This window comes from Callorhinchus milii, unplaced genomic scaffold (assembly GCF_018977255.1).
Source record: "Callorhinchus milii isolate IMCB2004 unplaced genomic scaffold, IMCB_Cmil_1.0 Scaffold1, whole genome shotgun sequence".
In the NCBI taxonomy this organism is placed as follows: domain Eukaryota; kingdom Metazoa; phylum Chordata; class Chondrichthyes; order Chimaeriformes; family Callorhinchidae; genus Callorhinchus; species Callorhinchus milii.
In genome coordinates this window covers 95,891,221-95,911,382 of record NW_024704742.1, presented here as the reverse complement: position 1 = coordinate 95,911,382, position 20,162 = coordinate 95,891,221, and positions in this window count along the sequence as shown.

Genomic DNA, 20,162 nt, shown 5'->3' with positions numbered 1-20,162 from the left:
CTATTTGTACAAGCAATGGGATGCTTCCTAGACAGCTATAAGATTTTAGCTGGTCAAATTGCAGCTGTACCACAACAACATACAATGGACTCCCCAAGCCTTGACTCTTGCCAACCTGTGCCTAATACTCTCAGGATTTAGGTAAGCAGGATGTGACTCTCAGAAGAGAGTGCTCATCTCACTCCAGACATCATTTCTACCCCCTTCTTATATCCTTCTGTGATAGAACTCAAAAATAACTTCTTCCTGTGAACCCTCCTTTCCTCTTCCTCTTGGGACACTTTATTATTGCTCCTCCTGCAGCATCATAATAATAATCCTTGCATTTGATATAGCACTTTTCACGTCGGGAGGACATCCCAAAGTGCTTCACAGAACACACTGTAAAGTGAATTGACTGTATATTTGTGGGCGAACACCCACGAGGACCTTACTATTCCCACCTCACACAGAAATGTTTATTTCACAGAAGTTAGCAGTGTGCTGCTGGTAAATGTAACTCCCAAATGCCAAATGTACTGTACCACATGAGATGTTAGTTTATGAGTAAAGATATTGTTGAAAGTTGTCTTCTTTGAATGTGATATTGATGTTTTAGATTCTGCAACATAGATGTAAACTTTACCTCTTTTGTGTTAAGGTAATCCAACAAGCAGAATTTCGAGTGCTAATGTGGCAGAATAAAAATAATTTGATACATGAGCATAAAGCTTAATTTTTACATGTTTTACCACTCAGAAGAATATCACCTCCCACGTCAATATGTTCGTCAAATTTTCTATGATTTGTATGGAATTGATTCACAAGGTTAGAATCCAGATCTGGGGAAAATGTGCATTCCCATGTTAGATTTACTAAAAGGATCATGATTTGCTCTTCATTTTCCAAAATGATTTGTAGGAAAATACTGTTTGAATTGAAATGTGAAAGTATGCAGATTAGTAATTGCAACAGCCTTTACAGAAATTACATCTTGTGTTAAGTCTCCTTATCCGGTAACTCAGTGAACAGTAATAATGTGTCCATATCTCACACTCACACTTACCAGAGAGAAACCCAACTTCTTTAAATGTGCAATTTTGTCAGTGTTGATTTTCTTTCCTCGCAAGGTGATGTTTATCTTGTGCAAAGCATCAAAAATATTTCCATAGTCAGCAGGTTTAATAAGTACAATGTGAGCAAAACTGAGCCAAGGGAAAGATTTTTTCCTCAAGGAGAAAAGGACGTAGTTTACAATGATTCTCAATGAGATTCTTTTCAGCACTTTTTCATTGGAAAGCCAGCTGGCATTAATATGAAACAGAAGCTGAATGTACTCAATGATTATAATACTCATTCTTATATTTGATATAGCGCCTATAATGTTGTGAATATCTCCAAGTGTTTCTTAAAGTTTCTGTAAAGTATAATGACTGCATTCGCAGGCAAAATGTAGCAGCCAATTTCTACACAGCAATGTCTCACAAACAACCATGAAGTGAATGATCAGGTTTTCATCTAGAGGCTTCTTGACTGCTGCACCAGGAGAAATCTCTTTTCACTTTTCAAATAGTGCCGCGGATCTTTAGTGTCCACTTGAGCGGGCAGATGGTACCTCAGTTTAATGTCTCATCTGAAGGGTGGCACATCCAATAATGCAATAACCCCCAGCTTATGAGCTCAGAGTTTGACATAGGACTTGAACTCTCAACCATCTGACCGAGAAACAAATGTGTTGACAACTGAGCCAGGCTTAGTTTTCAGTACACAGGAATTCAGAGCAATGAGCCTTCAATGGAACTGTCCCAGCTAATTTCTCAAATGCAGTTTACATTCTGGATACTATTGGGCTCAGACACTATGGACTGTCAAGAAAAGTTTATTTAGACTTCAGGAGGGGCGAGTTATTTTCCAGTTCTTTATATTTTTCCATTTCTATACAATTTTCAGAATACTTTTTAAAAATGGAACAAATTTCTAGTTATCGTAATATATAATATATAAATAATGACATAATAATACTTGTACTTGATATGGTGCCTTATCTCTTCTGTATACTTGTTCCTTTTTAGTTTTTTAATTTAGTTTTTAGTTATTTAAATAGTCCACTATTTTCCTTGCACTATGGAGGGGTGGGGACTAGGTTGCCAAATGTTGATGCAGGTTTGATGTTTCCTCGCACTCATTTGCAAGCATTTCTAAGTAAACAACACATCGAGGTAGAGCACTTTCCAACAACTTTGGAAATATAAAACCAAACTTCACATTAGCTGAATCATGCTATCTTTTCCTGAGTTGTTTCTTTGGCTACACTAAAATCACTGCAGCAGCAGAGAAGAAAGCGCCAATTTCTTTCACAAACTGTTCCATCATTACTTTGAGTCCCCTTACCACCTTACTCTTGGGCTGCGACAAAGAAATATATAAGTAAGCATACACAGTCAATATACAATCAATTCACTTTACAGTCTATTCTGTGAAGCGCTTTGAGACATCTAGAAGACGTGAAAAGCATTATATCAAATGCAAGGATTATTATTATTTCTCTGTTTATAACTTTAATCACATACCTTTCTGATAATGCTTTCAATCCACTTTCCCTTAAGATGACTGATGTCAAAATGAGATATAAAATGAATGTTAATTTTAAAAATAATATTGCGTTTTTGCTGCATTCCCCAGTTTAGATTTGTGTTGTTCCTGTGACTTTAATTTTCAGGTCGTGCATTTTTCTTTTGTATTTCATTTTGTCATACTGTAAAATGATACCCTGATCCTACTTAGATTGAATTTTTTGCTTGCCTTCTCAATAATAACAATCCTTGTATTTGATATAGCGCCCTATCAATAACAACAACTTGCATTTATGTAGCACCCTTCACGCGGGGTAGCGTCCCAGGGAGCTTCAATAATCCATCTTTATGTTGTTCTCCCATCATTTTGTGGTATGTGTTGTTAATTGTTCTTCCTCACCCTTTAATTTGACAGCCATCCTTCAATACACCCCCCAGGTTACCATTCTTTATGCATAAGCAACCTATCATCCAGTGTCCACACATAGGCATTTTCACAGCTAGAGACACTGCATAGCGATAATAAGAAGAATAAGAAGATGCCATGGCCATTTTTTCCCTCTCTTTACCCCAGATCGCTGACACCAATACTGCCACTGCAAATGAGTTCCGCTAATTTAGCCCAGGATTAAATTTGGGACCTTCTAGTTGTGTATACCTCTTTTATTTATAAATTGGCTTTATCACCATAGCTGTCAGAGGAGACAATAACAATAATAATAGCAATGGATATTTCACACCAGAAGAAGTGCTTCACAGGATTTACTATAATGTGCAGTGACAGTGTATCTCCTCAAACGGCTTCTCCTCTAGCCCCCGGACGGTCTCGTGTGGCGTTCCTCAGGGCTCTGTCATTGGTCCCCTCCTCTTCAACATCTATATGCTCCCTTTTGGTGACATCATCCGCAGACATGGGGTCAACTTCCACATGTATGCGGATGACACCCAACTCTACCTCTCTGTCTCCACCCTTGACTCCAGGATCACTGCTGTGCTGACAGAATGTCTGTCAGACGTCAAGTCCTGGATGAGAGCTAACTTCCTTCAGTTGAAAGTCAACAAGCGCCTCTTCTCCTCAGGCGCTGACAAGCATTACCATCCATGGTTGAACAATCCACCTTATTAAGCCAGTCCAGAACCTTGGTGTCTTGTTTGACCCTCAACTATTCCTCCTACCCCACATCTGCACAATGACCCGCTCTGCCTTCCTCCACCTCCGCAATGTCGCCCAGCTCCGACACTGTCTCACAACCGAGGCCGCTGAAACCTTCATACGTGCCTTCATTACATCGAGGGTCGACTATGCAAACTCATTGCTTTTCGGCCTTCCCAACTCCTTCCTCCACAGGCTGCAGATCATCCAGAACTCTGCAGCCCGTGTCCTCTCCCGCACTAGGCTCCATGACCCTATCATCCCCATCCTTGCCCAACTCCACTGGCTTCCCATCACACAGAGGATACAGTTCAAGATTCTGGTCCTCACCTTCAAAACCCTCCACAGTCTTGCTCCCCCCTACCTCTCTGACATCATAACCCCATACCATCCTGTCTGCTCTCTCCGCTCAGCGGGCTCCGGCCTGCTTCACGTCCCCCACCTTGTTCGCCCCACTATCGGCGGTCGGGTCTTCTGCCACTTTGCACTCACCCTCTGGAACTCCATCCTGCAGTCCCTCCGTCTCGCCCCCTCCCTCACCACCTTCAAGACCCACCTCAAGACCCTCCTCTTCGACTGTGCTTTTGATCTCCCTGCTTCCCCCCCCTGCCCTCCACCCTCCCCCACCCCAACCCTCAGCTCGGGTCCATAACTCCCAACGTGAAAGGCACTATACAAATGTAATTTTGTTTTTGTTGTATTTGTATGTAGGAAAATTCATTACTTTTGATGAATTCTCTATTCCTCAGTTATGTAATGATGTTTTTCCTCTGTATTTCTCCATATATTTTCTGCTAATTACTAAGAACTCCTTTCATTGTTTTCACATCCATTCCACTTTGCTAAGAAACAATTTCCCTTGTGGCTTCATATTCCCAGTTGTCTTGGCTTGTTTTTTCTTCGTCTTCTTTAAGTGGTCACGAAGCTTATTCCCTCTCTTTTGTTTCATTTTTAGCCTTTCCAAACTTTTTATCTGTGCTGTACTCTTATTACAATCTCGCCTTTATTGTCTCCTCATGTCTGGCTTGTTTCAGTGGGATTTCCATCGCTTTTGATGAATTCTCTGGCGGTTGTGTAATGACATTTTTTCCCTGTGCTACTCCATACTTTTTTTTGCTTTCATTTTTAAAAATCATTTTCTGTTCAAACGCACTCTTTTTCATTGCATTTTAAATGAAAGTTCTCTCTCGAGTATCTCCCTTAATTTTCAAAACATATTTACTATATTTTGCTTTCTTTTTCCTCAACAAGTCCTCCTTTATGTTATTCTTTTTTTCCTTTCATTTTCTTTTTCACATTTCTGGTTCAGTCAAGAGTCACTTGACTAAAATCTGAAGTGCTCAAAGTCTATGATATAGCTCCTACACTTTTCCCCTTCTTGACCTTTCTTTATGATCTGCAGAGAGTTTTGTAGAAGAAAAGTTCAATTTCCCTTTGTTTGCTCAGAGTCAAACATACCCACATTGAATGCTGCCTCACTGTACATCTGCAAGCTCATGACTGCACAGAAAGTCCTATTGGGAGAGCAATTATCAGATTGGAACTCTGAAAATCCACAAATAACTTTTATAGGCACATAACCATAACTTCATATCATTACACAAGAGAAGTACAACAACAAGTTGTACACAATGCCCTTCATGCAGGGGTACAGATGCAGAAGTTGTTCTTTAACTTATTTGAACTTAACACATCCCACCAAAGTACCAACCTCTTATCCTCTCAAATGAGTCCAACAACAACAAATTACATTTGTACAGCACCTTTCACATCAGGAGGATGTCCCAAAGACATCCCAAAGTCCCCAGGTTATGATTATTCTGTGTGAGGAAATATTTCCCGGTGCCAGTCCTAAATTGGACCTTCAAGCTGCCACCCCATGAATGGACCATATCGATGTATTCTATGATTTTGAAACTCCTGACAGGTGCTTGTTACTTCAAGGTCGGAGAATCCACCACACTGAAGTCAAACTAAATACATAATATTTGCATTTGGTTAACACCTTTCATGTCAGGAGGATGTCTCAAAGAGCTTCGCAGGATTTACTGTAAAGTACAGTAATGTGTGGTTTGTAGGCAAAGGCTGCAGCCAATTTGCACACAGCAATGTCCCACAAACAGATATGAAGTGAATGACCAATCACCAAGAGGAAATCCCTTCACTTTTTAAGCAATAGGATCTTTAATGCCCATCTGAATAGACAGATGGGATCTTAGTTTAATGTCTCATCTGAAGCACTGTGCCTCCAATAATGCATCACACTCCAACACTGTGTTGGTGTATCAGCATAAACTGTGAGTTCAAATTCCAGATGTGGAGTTTAAACCCACAACCTTCTGACTCAGAGGCGAGAGCTGGCACCAAAGTAATTTTGATGTTGAAAGTTTTAGATTTCATTTTTTTAAAAAAACATGAAATAAAAATGTACTGAAGATCTTTCCAACAGCTGGCAGTTCCCATGACAACACGTACTGAGTTAAACGCTTGGCTACCTTCATCCCATGATTGGCTAAACCCTTGTTTGTGGAGACCTTTCAAGTCAGGAGGATGTAATCCCATTGGGAGATTGATTATTGTATTGAAACTCCAAGCAGCTCTAATAGGCCGCATTGGTGACATGCTAGAATCTGATGCACATGATTTTAACTTTAAATTCTAAATAGTTGCTTTGATTCTTTGCACCACCTTCCACCTCGCTCACTATAAATAATAATTCTTGCATTTGATATAACAACTTGTCATGTTGTCAAAACACCTCCAAGTGCCTCACAGGATTTACTGTAAAGTGTAAAGACAATGTATTTTGTGGAAGCAATTTGTATACACCAATGTTCCGCAAATAGCCATGAAGTGAATTATCAATTTCACTTGGGGTATTGTTGGCCAGAACATTGGGAGAAACTCTGTTCTCTTTTCAAATTGGGATCTTTAATGTCCAGCTGAACAGTCAGATAGGACCTCAGTTTAACATCTCATCTAAAGGTCAGCACCTCCATCAATGCAACAGACTCCCAGCACTCCACTGGATTGCCAGCCTAGACCAGTAGTGGTCAATCTGTGCCTGCGGGGTCATCAAGAAGCAGCCCCCAAATATTCGCACAAGTCTAGGTAATACTCAATCAAGAACATTTATTTTGTTGGACAACCTTAAAGATTGGCCACCACTGACCTAGACTATGAGTTCAAAGTCTTAACATTGTTCTAACAATGATTGTTGGTAGTTATAACAGTTTGGCCTAATACTCATTGTAGTCTTAGCAACATGGTTATTAGGTGATCCTGACCTGCTTGCCTCTAATTGATTTGAAACTCCACAATTTATGCTAATAGGTATAGCCATTATAGGGCTATAATTGGATTGCATCTCCCAGATGCACAAAGCAATTCACTACGTCACAACAATAGGTGTTTTCAGTATTCACAAGTCGTTTCACTCTAATTCAGATAATCCAAACAGAATTAGTAAAATATATTTTCTGGAAATAGCAATTTTGTTACACAATTGAAAAACACATTCAAATGAAGCAAATTTTCTTTTGGGTAAATCTCACATGACACCTTGTACTCCTCGACAATTTACATCAACATCCAGATTTGCCTCTTTGCGAATACTTTTGGTCAATCCCTCCCCCCTTCAGATCCTCCCCGGCTCAGTAGTTTTAAAGATTTTGCAAACCAGATGTCTTTTGCACAGATGATCTGGGGAAATTTAGTGCTCAGCATATGATTTTAATTTGTGTTGCAACAAGTGCAGTATTTTTTCATAAACAGTGGTATGATTTTAGCCATTAATAATATACATATTTCTCTATTTTTTAAATGTAGTGGAGTTTTCATTGAGGTGATAGAGATATTTTCATAAATACTGTGTTTGATCGTAGGTACCTAAACTTAAACCGGTTATCCAATTACAATGCCCAATAGCTGTTGCAGACTTTGGGACTATTATGTGACACGCCAATCCTGAGGCAAACTATTTAAAGTTGACACAATCATACTGAAACACTTTAAAATAGTTTCCTATAATTCACAAAGGTTGCAATGAACTTAGATTAGAACCCTGTGGAAGCACAAATTCATTTTGAATGCATTCGCCTACAAAATGGAGTCACTACACTCAGTAAATCCTGTGAAATGCTTTGAAATATCTTGACATCATGATAAATGGCAAAATCAAAGAGTTTTATTGTTATTATTAAGTAAATGAGGCCTCTCACCAGTTATTATGCAATTACTATTTTTATATTCAATTTTCTTTACCTTTGGTCATTCCTTTGTTAATGTCACCTTGATCCTGCAGATTGAATATCTTTAAATGTCCAGTGTGAGAAGTTGGAAAGTAATTGCACCCTGATGACTAAACCACATGTGTGGTTTAACTGAGCCTGTGAGATGCATTGTTTATTCCTAACAGCATCACAGCTTCTTGTCCAGTAAAGCCATCACTTTACTAGATTGCCTTGCCAGTAAAATGTCCGCCTGAATAGCCGCAGCAGGAAATGGACATTTGGACTGTTTAAAATAGGACTTGCAATCTTCTACCTCGTGGTACAAGTAAATAGTGGCTTGTGACAACATTGTTGAAAACAGCAATTAAGGCACTTAATGGTTTCTAGAAATCAATTAAGAAAGAAAATTTATGATTTTCTGCTGCCTTGGAGGCTCTCTAAACATGGAGTTTTTTTTTCGCTTCCAATTTTCTTCTCTCCAGAAGATGAGGTACTTTGTTATCCTTCTCCTAAAGTACGATTCCAAGGTAGCCAGTCACCTTCGAGGACCTCGCCCATTTACATGCCTGAACCTCTGAGACATTACTGAAGTTATTGATAGATTACTGAACCTTGGGCTATCGCAGTCCAAAATGTATTTATTGGCCACTCAGGTATCTGAAACATGCAGAAACTCATCACCATGCTTATGAGTATCCAAACTAGACTGAGACTTCCACTTATGCCTCAAATGCCACACACATATTGAAATTTTCCTGTGTCTGGAATGGAAGCCGCACTCTCCCTGGAGGGACAAGCCCTGGCTTACCTAATTCCGGGGTATTAGATGTAGGATTGACAAGAGCCGAGGCTTGGGGACCTGAGAGTATGCATAGTGGTACTGCAGTAGTTCAACCAGCTAAAACCACATAGCTTGCCGTTGAGTGCTTCCTGCTGCTTGTCCAACTAGGACCACCCTAACCACAATTGCTTTGTGTTGCAGGGTTATAGGAACCAATAGGACAGAAGCAGTCATGTGATGTGCTAAATAGCACCAGTGATAATATATCACATCGTGGGACATTCTACTCACTGTAACTACCCCATCAATAACTGCTGTGGGGGAACACTCCACCACCTCCCCCCCACCACAACTTTGTTCCAATGGTTTCATCAATAGTCAATTGCTACAACTACTGAGATGACTGAATTTTCCACTGCTGATAATTATCACATCACAACCCCAACACTCCACCAGTGGGTGGGTCGGTAACCAGAGGACACAGATTCAAGACAATGGCCAAAGAACCAGAGGCGAGATGAGGAGAATTTTTGTTACGCAGTGAACTGTTACGATCTGGAATGCACTGCCTGAAAGTGTGGTGAATGCAGATTCATTAATAACCTTCAAAAGGGAATTGGATATTTACTTGAAAAGAAAAAAATTTCAATGCTATGGGAAAAGAGCGGAGAGTGGGACTAATTGGGCTGCACAGAACCAGCACAGGCACAATGGGCTGAATGGCCTCCTTCTGTGCTGTAGGATTCTATGATTCTAAATGAACATGAAATATTTGACAAGCCATAGCATTAGAAGAAAATGTTAAGCATTTAATCGGAGAAAAATAGTGACTTTTCCAAAATGCAATGGCGGCAATCGTGGCACATAATAATAATAATAATAATAATCCTTGCATTTGATATAGCGCTTTTCACGTCGGGAGGACGTCCCAAAGCGCTTCACAGAATATACTGTAAAGTGAATTGACTGTATATTTGTGGGCGAACGCGGCAGCTAATTGCGCACAGCAATGTCCCACAAACAGTCGTGGATTGAAAATGACCAATTTATTATTGTTTTTGGTTTTGGAGGGATTATTATTAGGGCTCTGTGTGGAGTAAGGAAACTTGCCCAAGGTTTCGCCCTGCCTGGAATTGAACTCAGGTCTCTCACTTGCAAAGCGAGTGCTCTAACCACTGAGCTACAGGACTCCACATAATAATAATCCTTGCAACTCATCGAGACGTCTCAAAGCTCTTCAAAGATATACTATAAAGTGATTTGCCTGTGTGTTTTGTGGGCGAAATTTGCTCCCATCTGGGTATCTTTTGTTCAGTATGTGCACTAATGAATTTATAATCTACATATTAGGAAGCCATTCAATGCTTCGAATAACCTTTTACCCATTACTTACTTACACTTTACGTACCTTAGGCAGCATGGTCTGCTGACAGGAATGCAATGATTTATTCTCATTTGCAACTCTGATTCATCTAGCGCCTTATATGGGTCGCATATACAACAACAACAAAATTACATTTGTATAGCGCCTTTCACATCGGGAGAACGTCTCAAGGCACTGGACAGACAGAGTTTCGGACCCGAGCTGGGTGTCGGGGTTTGGGAGGGTGGCGGGCAGGGGGAGGCAGGAAGATCGAAACCACGGTCAAAGAGGAGGGTCTTGAAATTGGGCTCGAAGAAGGCAAGGGAGGGGGTGAGGTGGAGAGACTGCGGGATGGAGTTCCAGAGGGTGGGGGGCAGAGTGGCAGACGGCCCGCCCACCAATAGTGGGGCAAGCGAGGTGGGGGACGTAAAGCAGGCTGGAGCCCGCTGAGTGGAGGGAGCGAGCAGGATGGTAGGGGGTTAGGAGGTCGCAGAGGTAGGGGGGAGCAAGACCATGGAGGGCTTTGAAGGTGAGGACCAGGACCTCTGTGTGATGGAAAGCCAGTGGAGTCAGGCGAGGATGCGTGTGATAGAATCACGGAGCCTAGTGTGGGAGAGGATACGGGCTGCAGATTTCTGGATGATCTGCAGCCTATGGAGGGAGGAATTGGGGAAGCCGACAAGCAATGAGATTGCATAGTCAAACCTCAATGTAATGAAAGCATGTATGAGGGTTTCGGCAGCCTGGGGTGTGAGACAGTGGTGGAGCCGGGTGATATTACAGAGGTGAGGGAAGCCAGAGCGGGTCATGGTGCAAATGTGGGGTAGTTGAGGGATAGTTGAGAGTCAAACAAGACACCAAGGTTCCGGACTGGCTTAATAAGGTGGATTGTTCAACCATGGATGGTAATGCTTGTCAGCGCCTGAGGAGAAGAGGCGCTTGTTGACTTTCAACTGAAGGAAGTTAGCTCTCATCCAGGACTTGACGTCTGACAGACATTCTGTTAGGACAGCAGTGGTCCTGGAGTCAAGGGTGGAGGCAGAGAGGTAGAGTTGGGTGTCATCCTCATAAATGTGGAAGTTGACCCCATGTCTGCGGATGATGTCACCAAGAGGGAGCATATAGATATTGAAAAGGAGGGGACCAAGGACAGAGCCCTGAGGAACGCCACACGAGACATCATATATGTTTGTTTTGCCCAATGTTGAGTATAATTTGATTACCGTTTTTATACTGAGAGATGTTCTAGCTATCGGGAACACTTAGTTAGCAGTTAAACTTTCCCTGTGTTCACATTATCTTTTCTGAGAAAGGTTTGCAAGTTTGGAGACTTTAACGCTGTGATTTTGGTGTAGATTTTACCTGGCATTTCTGATTAGTCAGATTTCCACTCCCTGACCTGTTCAATGCTGCAAATATCTGGTACTTTGAATCAATATTTTATTATGTTTTTTTTTAAAAAATGAAGTGCTCCGAGGTGCCATCCAGTGGGACGGACCTATATTAATGCAAGTTGTTGTTGATATCTTTAACACTCTATAAGGTCCATCAGGAGAAACATATCCTCCTACACCATGAATTAGCTGTCCTGGGTGCATAGAAAATAGTGATTTCCATCATCAATTCAAAATAAGTTAAGGGTTGTCCATCATTGTCATCATTTTCACAGCAGTGGAGAATTGTGGTGGGAGGGGAATGCGTTAATGCTGAGTAATTGCAACATAGGAGTCTACAGGATGAGAAAAATCATTGTGATCCATCTGGACAGTCTCAGTGGTGAATTTTTAAAAAAATGAAATCATTCTACATTAAAAAACACATTGCAATATAGGAAATAATACTTTTCTGTAATTCCAGTATCCTTTTGTGGGCTGGGGTGGGTGAACAAGTGAGTTCACTTTGCATGTACTTATGTGAAAAACACGCCAGCTCTCATATTTCAGACATATTGACCAGGTGTTTCACAACCACCCCAGAGGAACAGTCTGCATATCTATTTGGGAGTGGTAGTGCTGTGTCTATTAGTTGTAACAGAACCGTGGCAGGAGTCCCATTGAAAGCAATGGAAAACCCATCTGGTGGTAAATTCCTACATTGCTCTCTGTCCACAGATTGCCTCTTGCTCGGAGTTGGCTCAAAAGATGTGCAGACGAGGAAAACAGGCGCTAAATCAATTAAAGGGGGAAAAAAACCTATCCAGATAATTATCTTCGCAGTTGAAAATCTAAAAAGCGGATGCACTTCACCAGCAGGGTAGGTTATAAATGCAATAATGATAGCAGCAGATTGTTTCTGGGTCACCTCCACACAGGACTATAAAAGCTTTACAATAAGCTTCATACAAGTTATTGTTTTTTCTCTCTCTCGCTCTCTCCCTAGCACAGATAGGCTTTAGCAGTAAATCAGCAGGAACGTGTATGCAATACCCAAGTGACTGTGATCAAGAATTTCCTTGAAATTCCTAAGGACACAAGACCTTTAAATAGTTCTAACACATTTGAATGTTCAGCTGTGCAGGTCCCCTGCTCTCAGTTTTGTACAGCTATGCCAATGGTTAATTACCCAGGGTTGGCTTAGCACTGCTCTCCAAATCAGCGCGCATGCAAAATTGGCTACGATTCAATTTGACACATTATTAGTAATGATTATTGTCACAGATAAATTAGATTGAACAGAAAATAACCTTCATCCTCAGTGAATTTCAGCTCTTGGAATTAATGTGATTTGGTGAACACATATAAATAAAAAACTAGATGAGTCTCTGCTGACTGCCAGACTTGTCTGCTCTGAGGTATATTAATTTTATGCAGATGATGAATTCCTTAAGCGTTCAGCGATAATCATGCTTGATTTGACAAGACTTTTTCATGCTATTTTAAGGCTTTAATTTTCTGTGAAGTTCTGTCAAGTGCTCATCAAGCACCCACTTATCTGCCTATATTACCTTGACAGTCAAACACAGGGTTGCATAACAGCAGTGAAACAAAGTGCCAGGTGATTAATATTCAGTTCACGTGATCCTAAGACGAAAAACCAATCATTGGTCGATTAACATTCAAATCATGTGACTCCTAAGGAGAGTAAATGAGTTACACAGTGAGACATCAAACAAATTTCCTTCTTGAAAGAGTGATTGCCTTTTCTTTTGCTGTGATGTTTGTCAAATTCACTCCAGTCTTGTCCAATTAAACCGCATGAGCTGAATTAATAATCAAAGGAATGTATTTCTTGCCAGCGTGAATGCAATAAGCTGCACCATTGAATATGAATGCTGCCAAAATGATTGAAAAATCGCATCTGGAACATAATCATAATTGTATTTAAGATTCAGTCCTCATTTCTCTGAGTGCAAAGTGTGAATTACAGTTTGCAATGAAGCAACACATTCCTCACCACATAAAAAGTGAAAATTATACTGTGCGGAATTAAAATGTGATTCCACATTTTAATTGCTGCAAAGACGCAGAATAAACAACGATTCACTTGTAACACTAATGAATATTAATTGAACAGTGTCAATATAATGTAAACCACCAGCACTGCTATATTTTGTACAGTAGCTGAATGAATTCATAATTATCAAGTAGAGGATCGAGTCCCTGAAGTATGTAACAGTACCAGTCTTCATTATGGCAGAAGAAATTTTTTCTCCCATCATTGTTTTTGTCTTACGTACTCAACCTCTCACTTCACTCAGTACTTCAGCAGCCAGCATGAAATTTGGAATCACCACTAGGGCGTGGCGGAATGTGGGATTGGAATCACTGAGCCACGGTGTGAAGATGTCACGCCTGAACTCAAGGAGAGTACACTGAGCACTTTGCAGTGTCATGAGCTGAATTGTTATCTAGACCTCGGGCTTTCCAAATGAGTGCTTCTGACTGTAGCCACACAATGGAAGCCAACATGCAGTATCACTTATCAGCAATTTTTAATAAGGAATCCTGGCTGCTTCCGGAAATTGGAATTATACCACGCTGACCCACGGGGACTCTGCTCCAACCACCTCCTGAGCAGAGTTCCAGTGAGTCATGGGGAATTCTGACAAGATTTATTGTTTAAAAAACCTCATTAAGAAATAATAAAAATAATAATAATGAATAATAAGCTTTACATTTGATATAGCACCTTCACTTTGGATGATGTGTGAAAGTGCTTCACAGGATTTACAATTTGCACACAGCAATGTCCCACAAACAACTATGACATGAATGACCAATTTTATTTGGGGGTTTGTTGACCCAGAGAAACTCCCTTCACTTTTTGAACAGTGCCATGGAATCTTTAACATCCACTTGAAAGACAAATGGGGCCTCAATGTAATGTCTCATCTGAATACATGGCTCCTCTGACAATGAGAGTACCCCCAACATTACATTGGAGTGTTAGCCTAAACTATGAGTTCAAAGTCCTGACATGGGATTGTGAACCTACAACCTTTACACTAAGAGGCAAGCATGCTGCCAACTGAGCCAGGCTGACACCTAAAATACTGCACACTAGACTTCATTTTCTTGCTGCAGTGGTAAATTGTATGCAACTATCATCACCCGCGTAGCACAAGGCCACACACCATCAGCAGGATTACTTCCTGGTTGCAAATAACTAACCGAGATGCAGGAATGTGAAGAGGTATTTTTCAGATCATAAATAATAAGCATATAATAACCAGACAAGGCTGCAGCATTTGCAAAATAACTCACAGAGTGACGCCAGCCTGCATAACTCACACGCTCGACAAGTAAGTGACTTATGTAGTCTGGAGTCATGAACAAGCTATTTTGTGTGTTGCACCCTTCAAAGTCATTTTTCTACTACTTGATAAGTAGCAGCAATAAAGTAACAATGAGGCAAAAAATGAGGTATTCGCAAACAGGAAGTTTCTGCATTAATACAGACTTCCTGGTTGCGAATAAACTTGCATGATTTATTATTATGTTAATTTGTTAAAAGTATCAAGAGAAAAAAATCTGGAAACAAAACTCTAACCAGAAGCCCTACTAAAGCCTCTTTGGAACCAACATTTTGTTTCCAACCCTTTAGTCCGAATTTTTGGGTTTACTCTCTGCCAATAAACAGCCCAAAATCGAAATGCCATTATTGCCAGCCAGAAGGTTTTAGCTTTCAGAAATATTTTCCTAATTTTGGAGGGAATTTTAAATTGAATTTCATAGTGCATCTGGCAATTTTATTCATAATTCAGAAATTTGCTTTTGGCACAGTGATGTTCATTTTATAAAAATCAATTTTAAACCCATATAACACATATTGCAAGCTTAGCAAAAAGGATGTACTGTAGTAATACAAGGACTAATTTTCAATGTCAATTGAAGAGAAGGTGTGTATCCTGAAAATGCAGCCTATACCTATGCTTATGCAATAACAAGTCACATGTCAAAGGATTTAGCTCTTATGCTCTTTGTGGTGGAGAGGTAAGTAGGGTTTACTGGCAGCTGAGCTAGCTCCAAGGTAACATGCTTGGCAACAGAATGTTGGAATTGAGTCAAACATCTGTGGTACCTTCAGTTGTCCATTTCCTGAGCCAGGTGGGTCCACAATACTTCAGGTCCCTGCTGATAACAGACCAGCCAGCGGCTAATTGCAGGATTTGGGGGGGCAAACTGCGTAAGGATTCTTCCCACTTGGCTCCCGTTAACCCTGCAATCCAAAGCTCTACTGGGCAGAGTGGTCCCAGCAGGACAAGCAACAACAACAACTTGCATTTATATGGCAGCCCTCACGTAAGGTTGCATCCCAGAATGCAATGGAAAGCTTGCCAGATGACGCTTCCAATGGCAAGCTATGCAGATTTAGGTGATTAGACTCCAGCAGTACCCCAACGCACATTCTAGGGACCCCATGCTTTGGCCTCACCAACCAGTGTGTAATGGTTTCTGGAATTAGCTAAGCAGGGTACATACCTCCAAGGAGAGAGTGCATATTCCATTCTAGATACAGGAAACATTCCGTGTGTAGGTGGCATACGTATGTAAAACTCTCAATCTGGTTTGGAAAAAAAAGTATGATGATGTGTTTTGCAATTGTCAGATACCCAGCTGACCAAAAAGAATAGTCAGAAGAATCAGCCCGAAATAGTGTTTGCTTTCAGTCCACACCTACCTGAATAAACAGTCTGTTGTGCAAGTTTCCTCATCATTACAGATCTTTATTCCTGGCATGTAAGTAATGTGGACACTGAATGATATCAATTCTGACACAAAAATTACCAGTCATTAATAACTAATAACTCTGCACACTATTGTATACCTGTTGTTGTATATTTGTCTCTTACTTGCTGGATTTCCCAACTCTTCGCTCCACAAGTTGCAGATCATCCAGAAATACTACCAGTAGCAAGTCAGGCAAGTTTTCTTACTCCACTCAGTGGGCACTGGCCTGCTTCACGTTCCCCACCCAACTCGCCTCACCATCGATGTTCTGGCTTTCAACATATTTGCTCCTGCTCTGTGGAACTCCAGTGCCTTGGGAAGTCCAAGTGTCGAGTGCCTTGGAACGTCCTCCCAACGTGAAAGGCGCGATACAAATATAATTTTGTTATTGTACCATGTATTTTTGTTATTGTCTGAGGGCACATTTAGGTTTATTTTGATTTGTGTTGCCTCATTCGGTATCACAATTTATCAATGAGAGAAAGAAGCTTGCCACCGTTGCTTAACCTATAAGATAATTTTAAAATTATCCTAAGATAAGCAAAATTGTCGACATTTCTTAAACTCAGTCTTAATTTGGAAGCTGGTTTCCTTTTAAGAATGTTGCAAAACTGGTTTCTAAATTAAAACGGAATCTGAAACTTTTCCACAATTCTGTGCAAAATAGTTTTGAAGGCTAAGACGGCAAAAAAATTCAGATCTAAAATCTAATTGTAGGGAGTTACAAGCAAAAGGAGAGTTCTCCAGATACAACAAGATGGTACATCAAATGATTATTGACCTGTTAATCAAGCCTTTTCTCATCGAATTTAACATAGGAGGCTTGAAATTCTGTCTCACCTGAGTTTGTTCAACCATTTCATCTTAAAATTTAAGATGGGGCAGAAATATATAACTTTCTTAATGGTGGGCTATTGATTTCCTTAATATTGCAGATTTTTGGAAAGTTCTTAAGGCTGAGGGATTTCAGTCCACAAATTGTATCCAAGGGACCTTTGCTGGAGATGTTATTTGTATGAGTGTCTGGAAAGAGCAGAAATGGTCTTTGCTGCAATACTCTGCCAGGTTGAATACCCTGCCGACACTCACAGTCATTGCTCACACATGAATAATGGCCACGTGGGTGCCTGGTGCCTGTGAAACCACTAACCTAGTAAAATAAGAAAAGAGACAGATGCTTTCAGAAGAGGTAAAGAAGCAAAATTGGCAAGTTGAAAAACTATGGACTTTGCCTTGAGAATGAAAAAGCGACATGTGGTCGAGGAATATAAAGTTGTTTTTATGAAAAGGAGCAGAGAGAGAGGGTTAGTGTGGAAAAACCCATTGACTCACAATATATGTGGAGGCAGGGGCTGATTGTGAAGAGGACAATTCTAGATGTTAGGATCTGCTCATCACCCTTTATGTTTTGTTGTAGTGGCCTATTTAAAACAAAGTTTCCCTTCTTTCTGTGGTCAGTTTAATTTAAGGTGGATCAAGTCTACAAGTCACAAGTTACTATACAGATGCAAGTTTTGTGAATCAAACTGAGTCTGTACATCAATACAAATTGGTAAAAGTTACAGTAAAAGTAAATATATAACATTGGCAAAATAGTGCAATCATTGAAATATTGTATATACAAAGAGGAAGAAAATCCCTCTTGCAAGTAGTTGAACATGCACTTAATCCCCAGGAGTGAAGGCAACATTAGTTCTAGTGGCCTCTCTTAATTGAATAGGACCATTAAATCCAACTTGTACTGTGGGTTTAAGGCCATGAGGAACAAAGCAGGAACTGACTGCATTCAGTCATACAGAATACTCACAGTCAGCAGAGACAAGACCTGTATTTCTATCTGGGTTGGGTTATAGCACCGTATCACATTAAAATATCTCAAAGTGTTTTACAATCAAATGAAGGCAAACATGATAAATATTTGCATGGCAAAGTTCCACAAACAGCCATGAGATAGGTGAGTGACCTATTAATCTGTAGAATTGGTGGCCGGGACAATGGGAGAGAAATTCCATTCTCGTTTTGAATAGTGTCATTGCACTTTTAAAGTCTTTCTGAAGAACAAGCAGACAAAAACATGTTCAAATATCTTATCCAAGGAACAACATCTCCAATAAAATAGTACTCGCCAACAATGTACTGAAATGTCAGCATAGATTATAAGCTCTAATACCATACAACATACCATTGGAAATGTATACTCCTCTCCCTTGGGTGACCTGAATAACACCAGTTTGATCACAGATGGGCTTCGGTGCCTAATCCCCTGGTACAATTTTTCTCACAAATATGCAGTACTTGTATGTAACACTGCACTTTGCTGCGTAAAAAAAACACATCTTAAGTTGAACTGGAGACGATTGGAATAATTGCCGAAACAAAAGCAGGCTTGAAATATGAAGCTCACCAACCAGTTGGGTCTGTAATCCTTTCCTTTTTCTAATGATCGCTGGCTGACACACTTTAGCAATAAATCAGCACAACAGTTGGTCAAAGCAGTGTAGTGCCTGTGTCATGTGGTGCAGTTTTGAGAAGCCCAGAATGTAACCCTTCCCATGTTCACCACAAATGCTCTTCCATGACAGTCTGACAGAAAAGCAAGCTTCCACGAGTCCCAGAATACTGATGACACAAGCACTCAGACTCTCAGCTTGCTTGGCTCACGTCCAATCCCAGCATTTTGAGGAGACAAAGAGGCTGTGTTGTGCCACGGAATTCATTTTCTTGTTTACTTCCTATAGTAACAAGAGCACAATCACCACTCATGGCATCAAATGCGGCCGCTGAGTTGTTGACAGAAAAAGGCAAGGCTGCCAGCTTTCCACATGAAACACTGGTCTCTTCTGATACATCCCTGACATTCCCCATTCCAGCCAACTCCAGCTTGCTTAGAAAGACAGCGAGATAATTAGCATCAAGTCCCAAGACATAGTTTGTTAAAGTGTAAAATGTTTTACTTAGGCACTTATAGGACGACATCTGTTAAAAATAAACAGAAACAAATATAAAAAACGAAACAATCAGGGAACAGAGATAGCAGACTTATAATCTCTAATTCTAGTAATAAAATAGTTACTGTGGCAGAAAAGAGAACCGTCTTAATTGCATTCTTCATGAAATGTGACGATTTCAACTTGCCATTGATGTTTTTGAAGCCCATAGTATCATTTAGGAAAAGTATTCATAAACAATGCTATGCCTCGAGTTTATTAATAACAAAAACTTAATAACCTCGGCACACAATGTTGTGGGGTTCAATTAATGTTCTTTGTTCCTGTTGCATAGCCCTTTGTCAAATGCAGTGCACTTGAAGCTGTGGGTAAAGGGCAGGCTACATTTGAAATGGCAAAATGCAAAACCAAAAAAACTGCAAAAATGTAAACAGTCCTTTATTATAGCCTAGGTCTCACAGACGTGAATTAGAAAGTTGCACAGTGACTGGGCGGTTAAGTCACTTGCTCTCACCACAATGATTATGGGTTTCAGCCCTAGCAAAGCTAAGTACCTCTAATGTGTTCTGTCAGTCGCAAAGCTCTGAGAAAGGCTTCAGCTTGTGCTCACTCGCCCTCTTGGCAAGAAAACAATCACATAAAAGTGAGCAAGAAGCGAGAGCGGTCTTGACAGGGAGGTCACAGAGTAAAATTCAGAGCAGAAAGGAAATGCTCTGTGTACGTTAAGTGGGAGGGAAATCAATTGGTCCTGTAAACTTCTTAGAAATTCCACTTCATTTTTAAGAAAAGTTTTTCTGATGTCGACAAACAAGAGGCAATCACTTATGCCATGATGTGATAAGCCACATTGCAAAATTTATTATTTTGTTACACAATCTTCCCCAAAATGCTTGGACCTGCCATCAGGCTCTCCTAGGTTCTTTCCCATCCGGAAATGGTAAAGGTCCACCCTTTAAAGGGAAC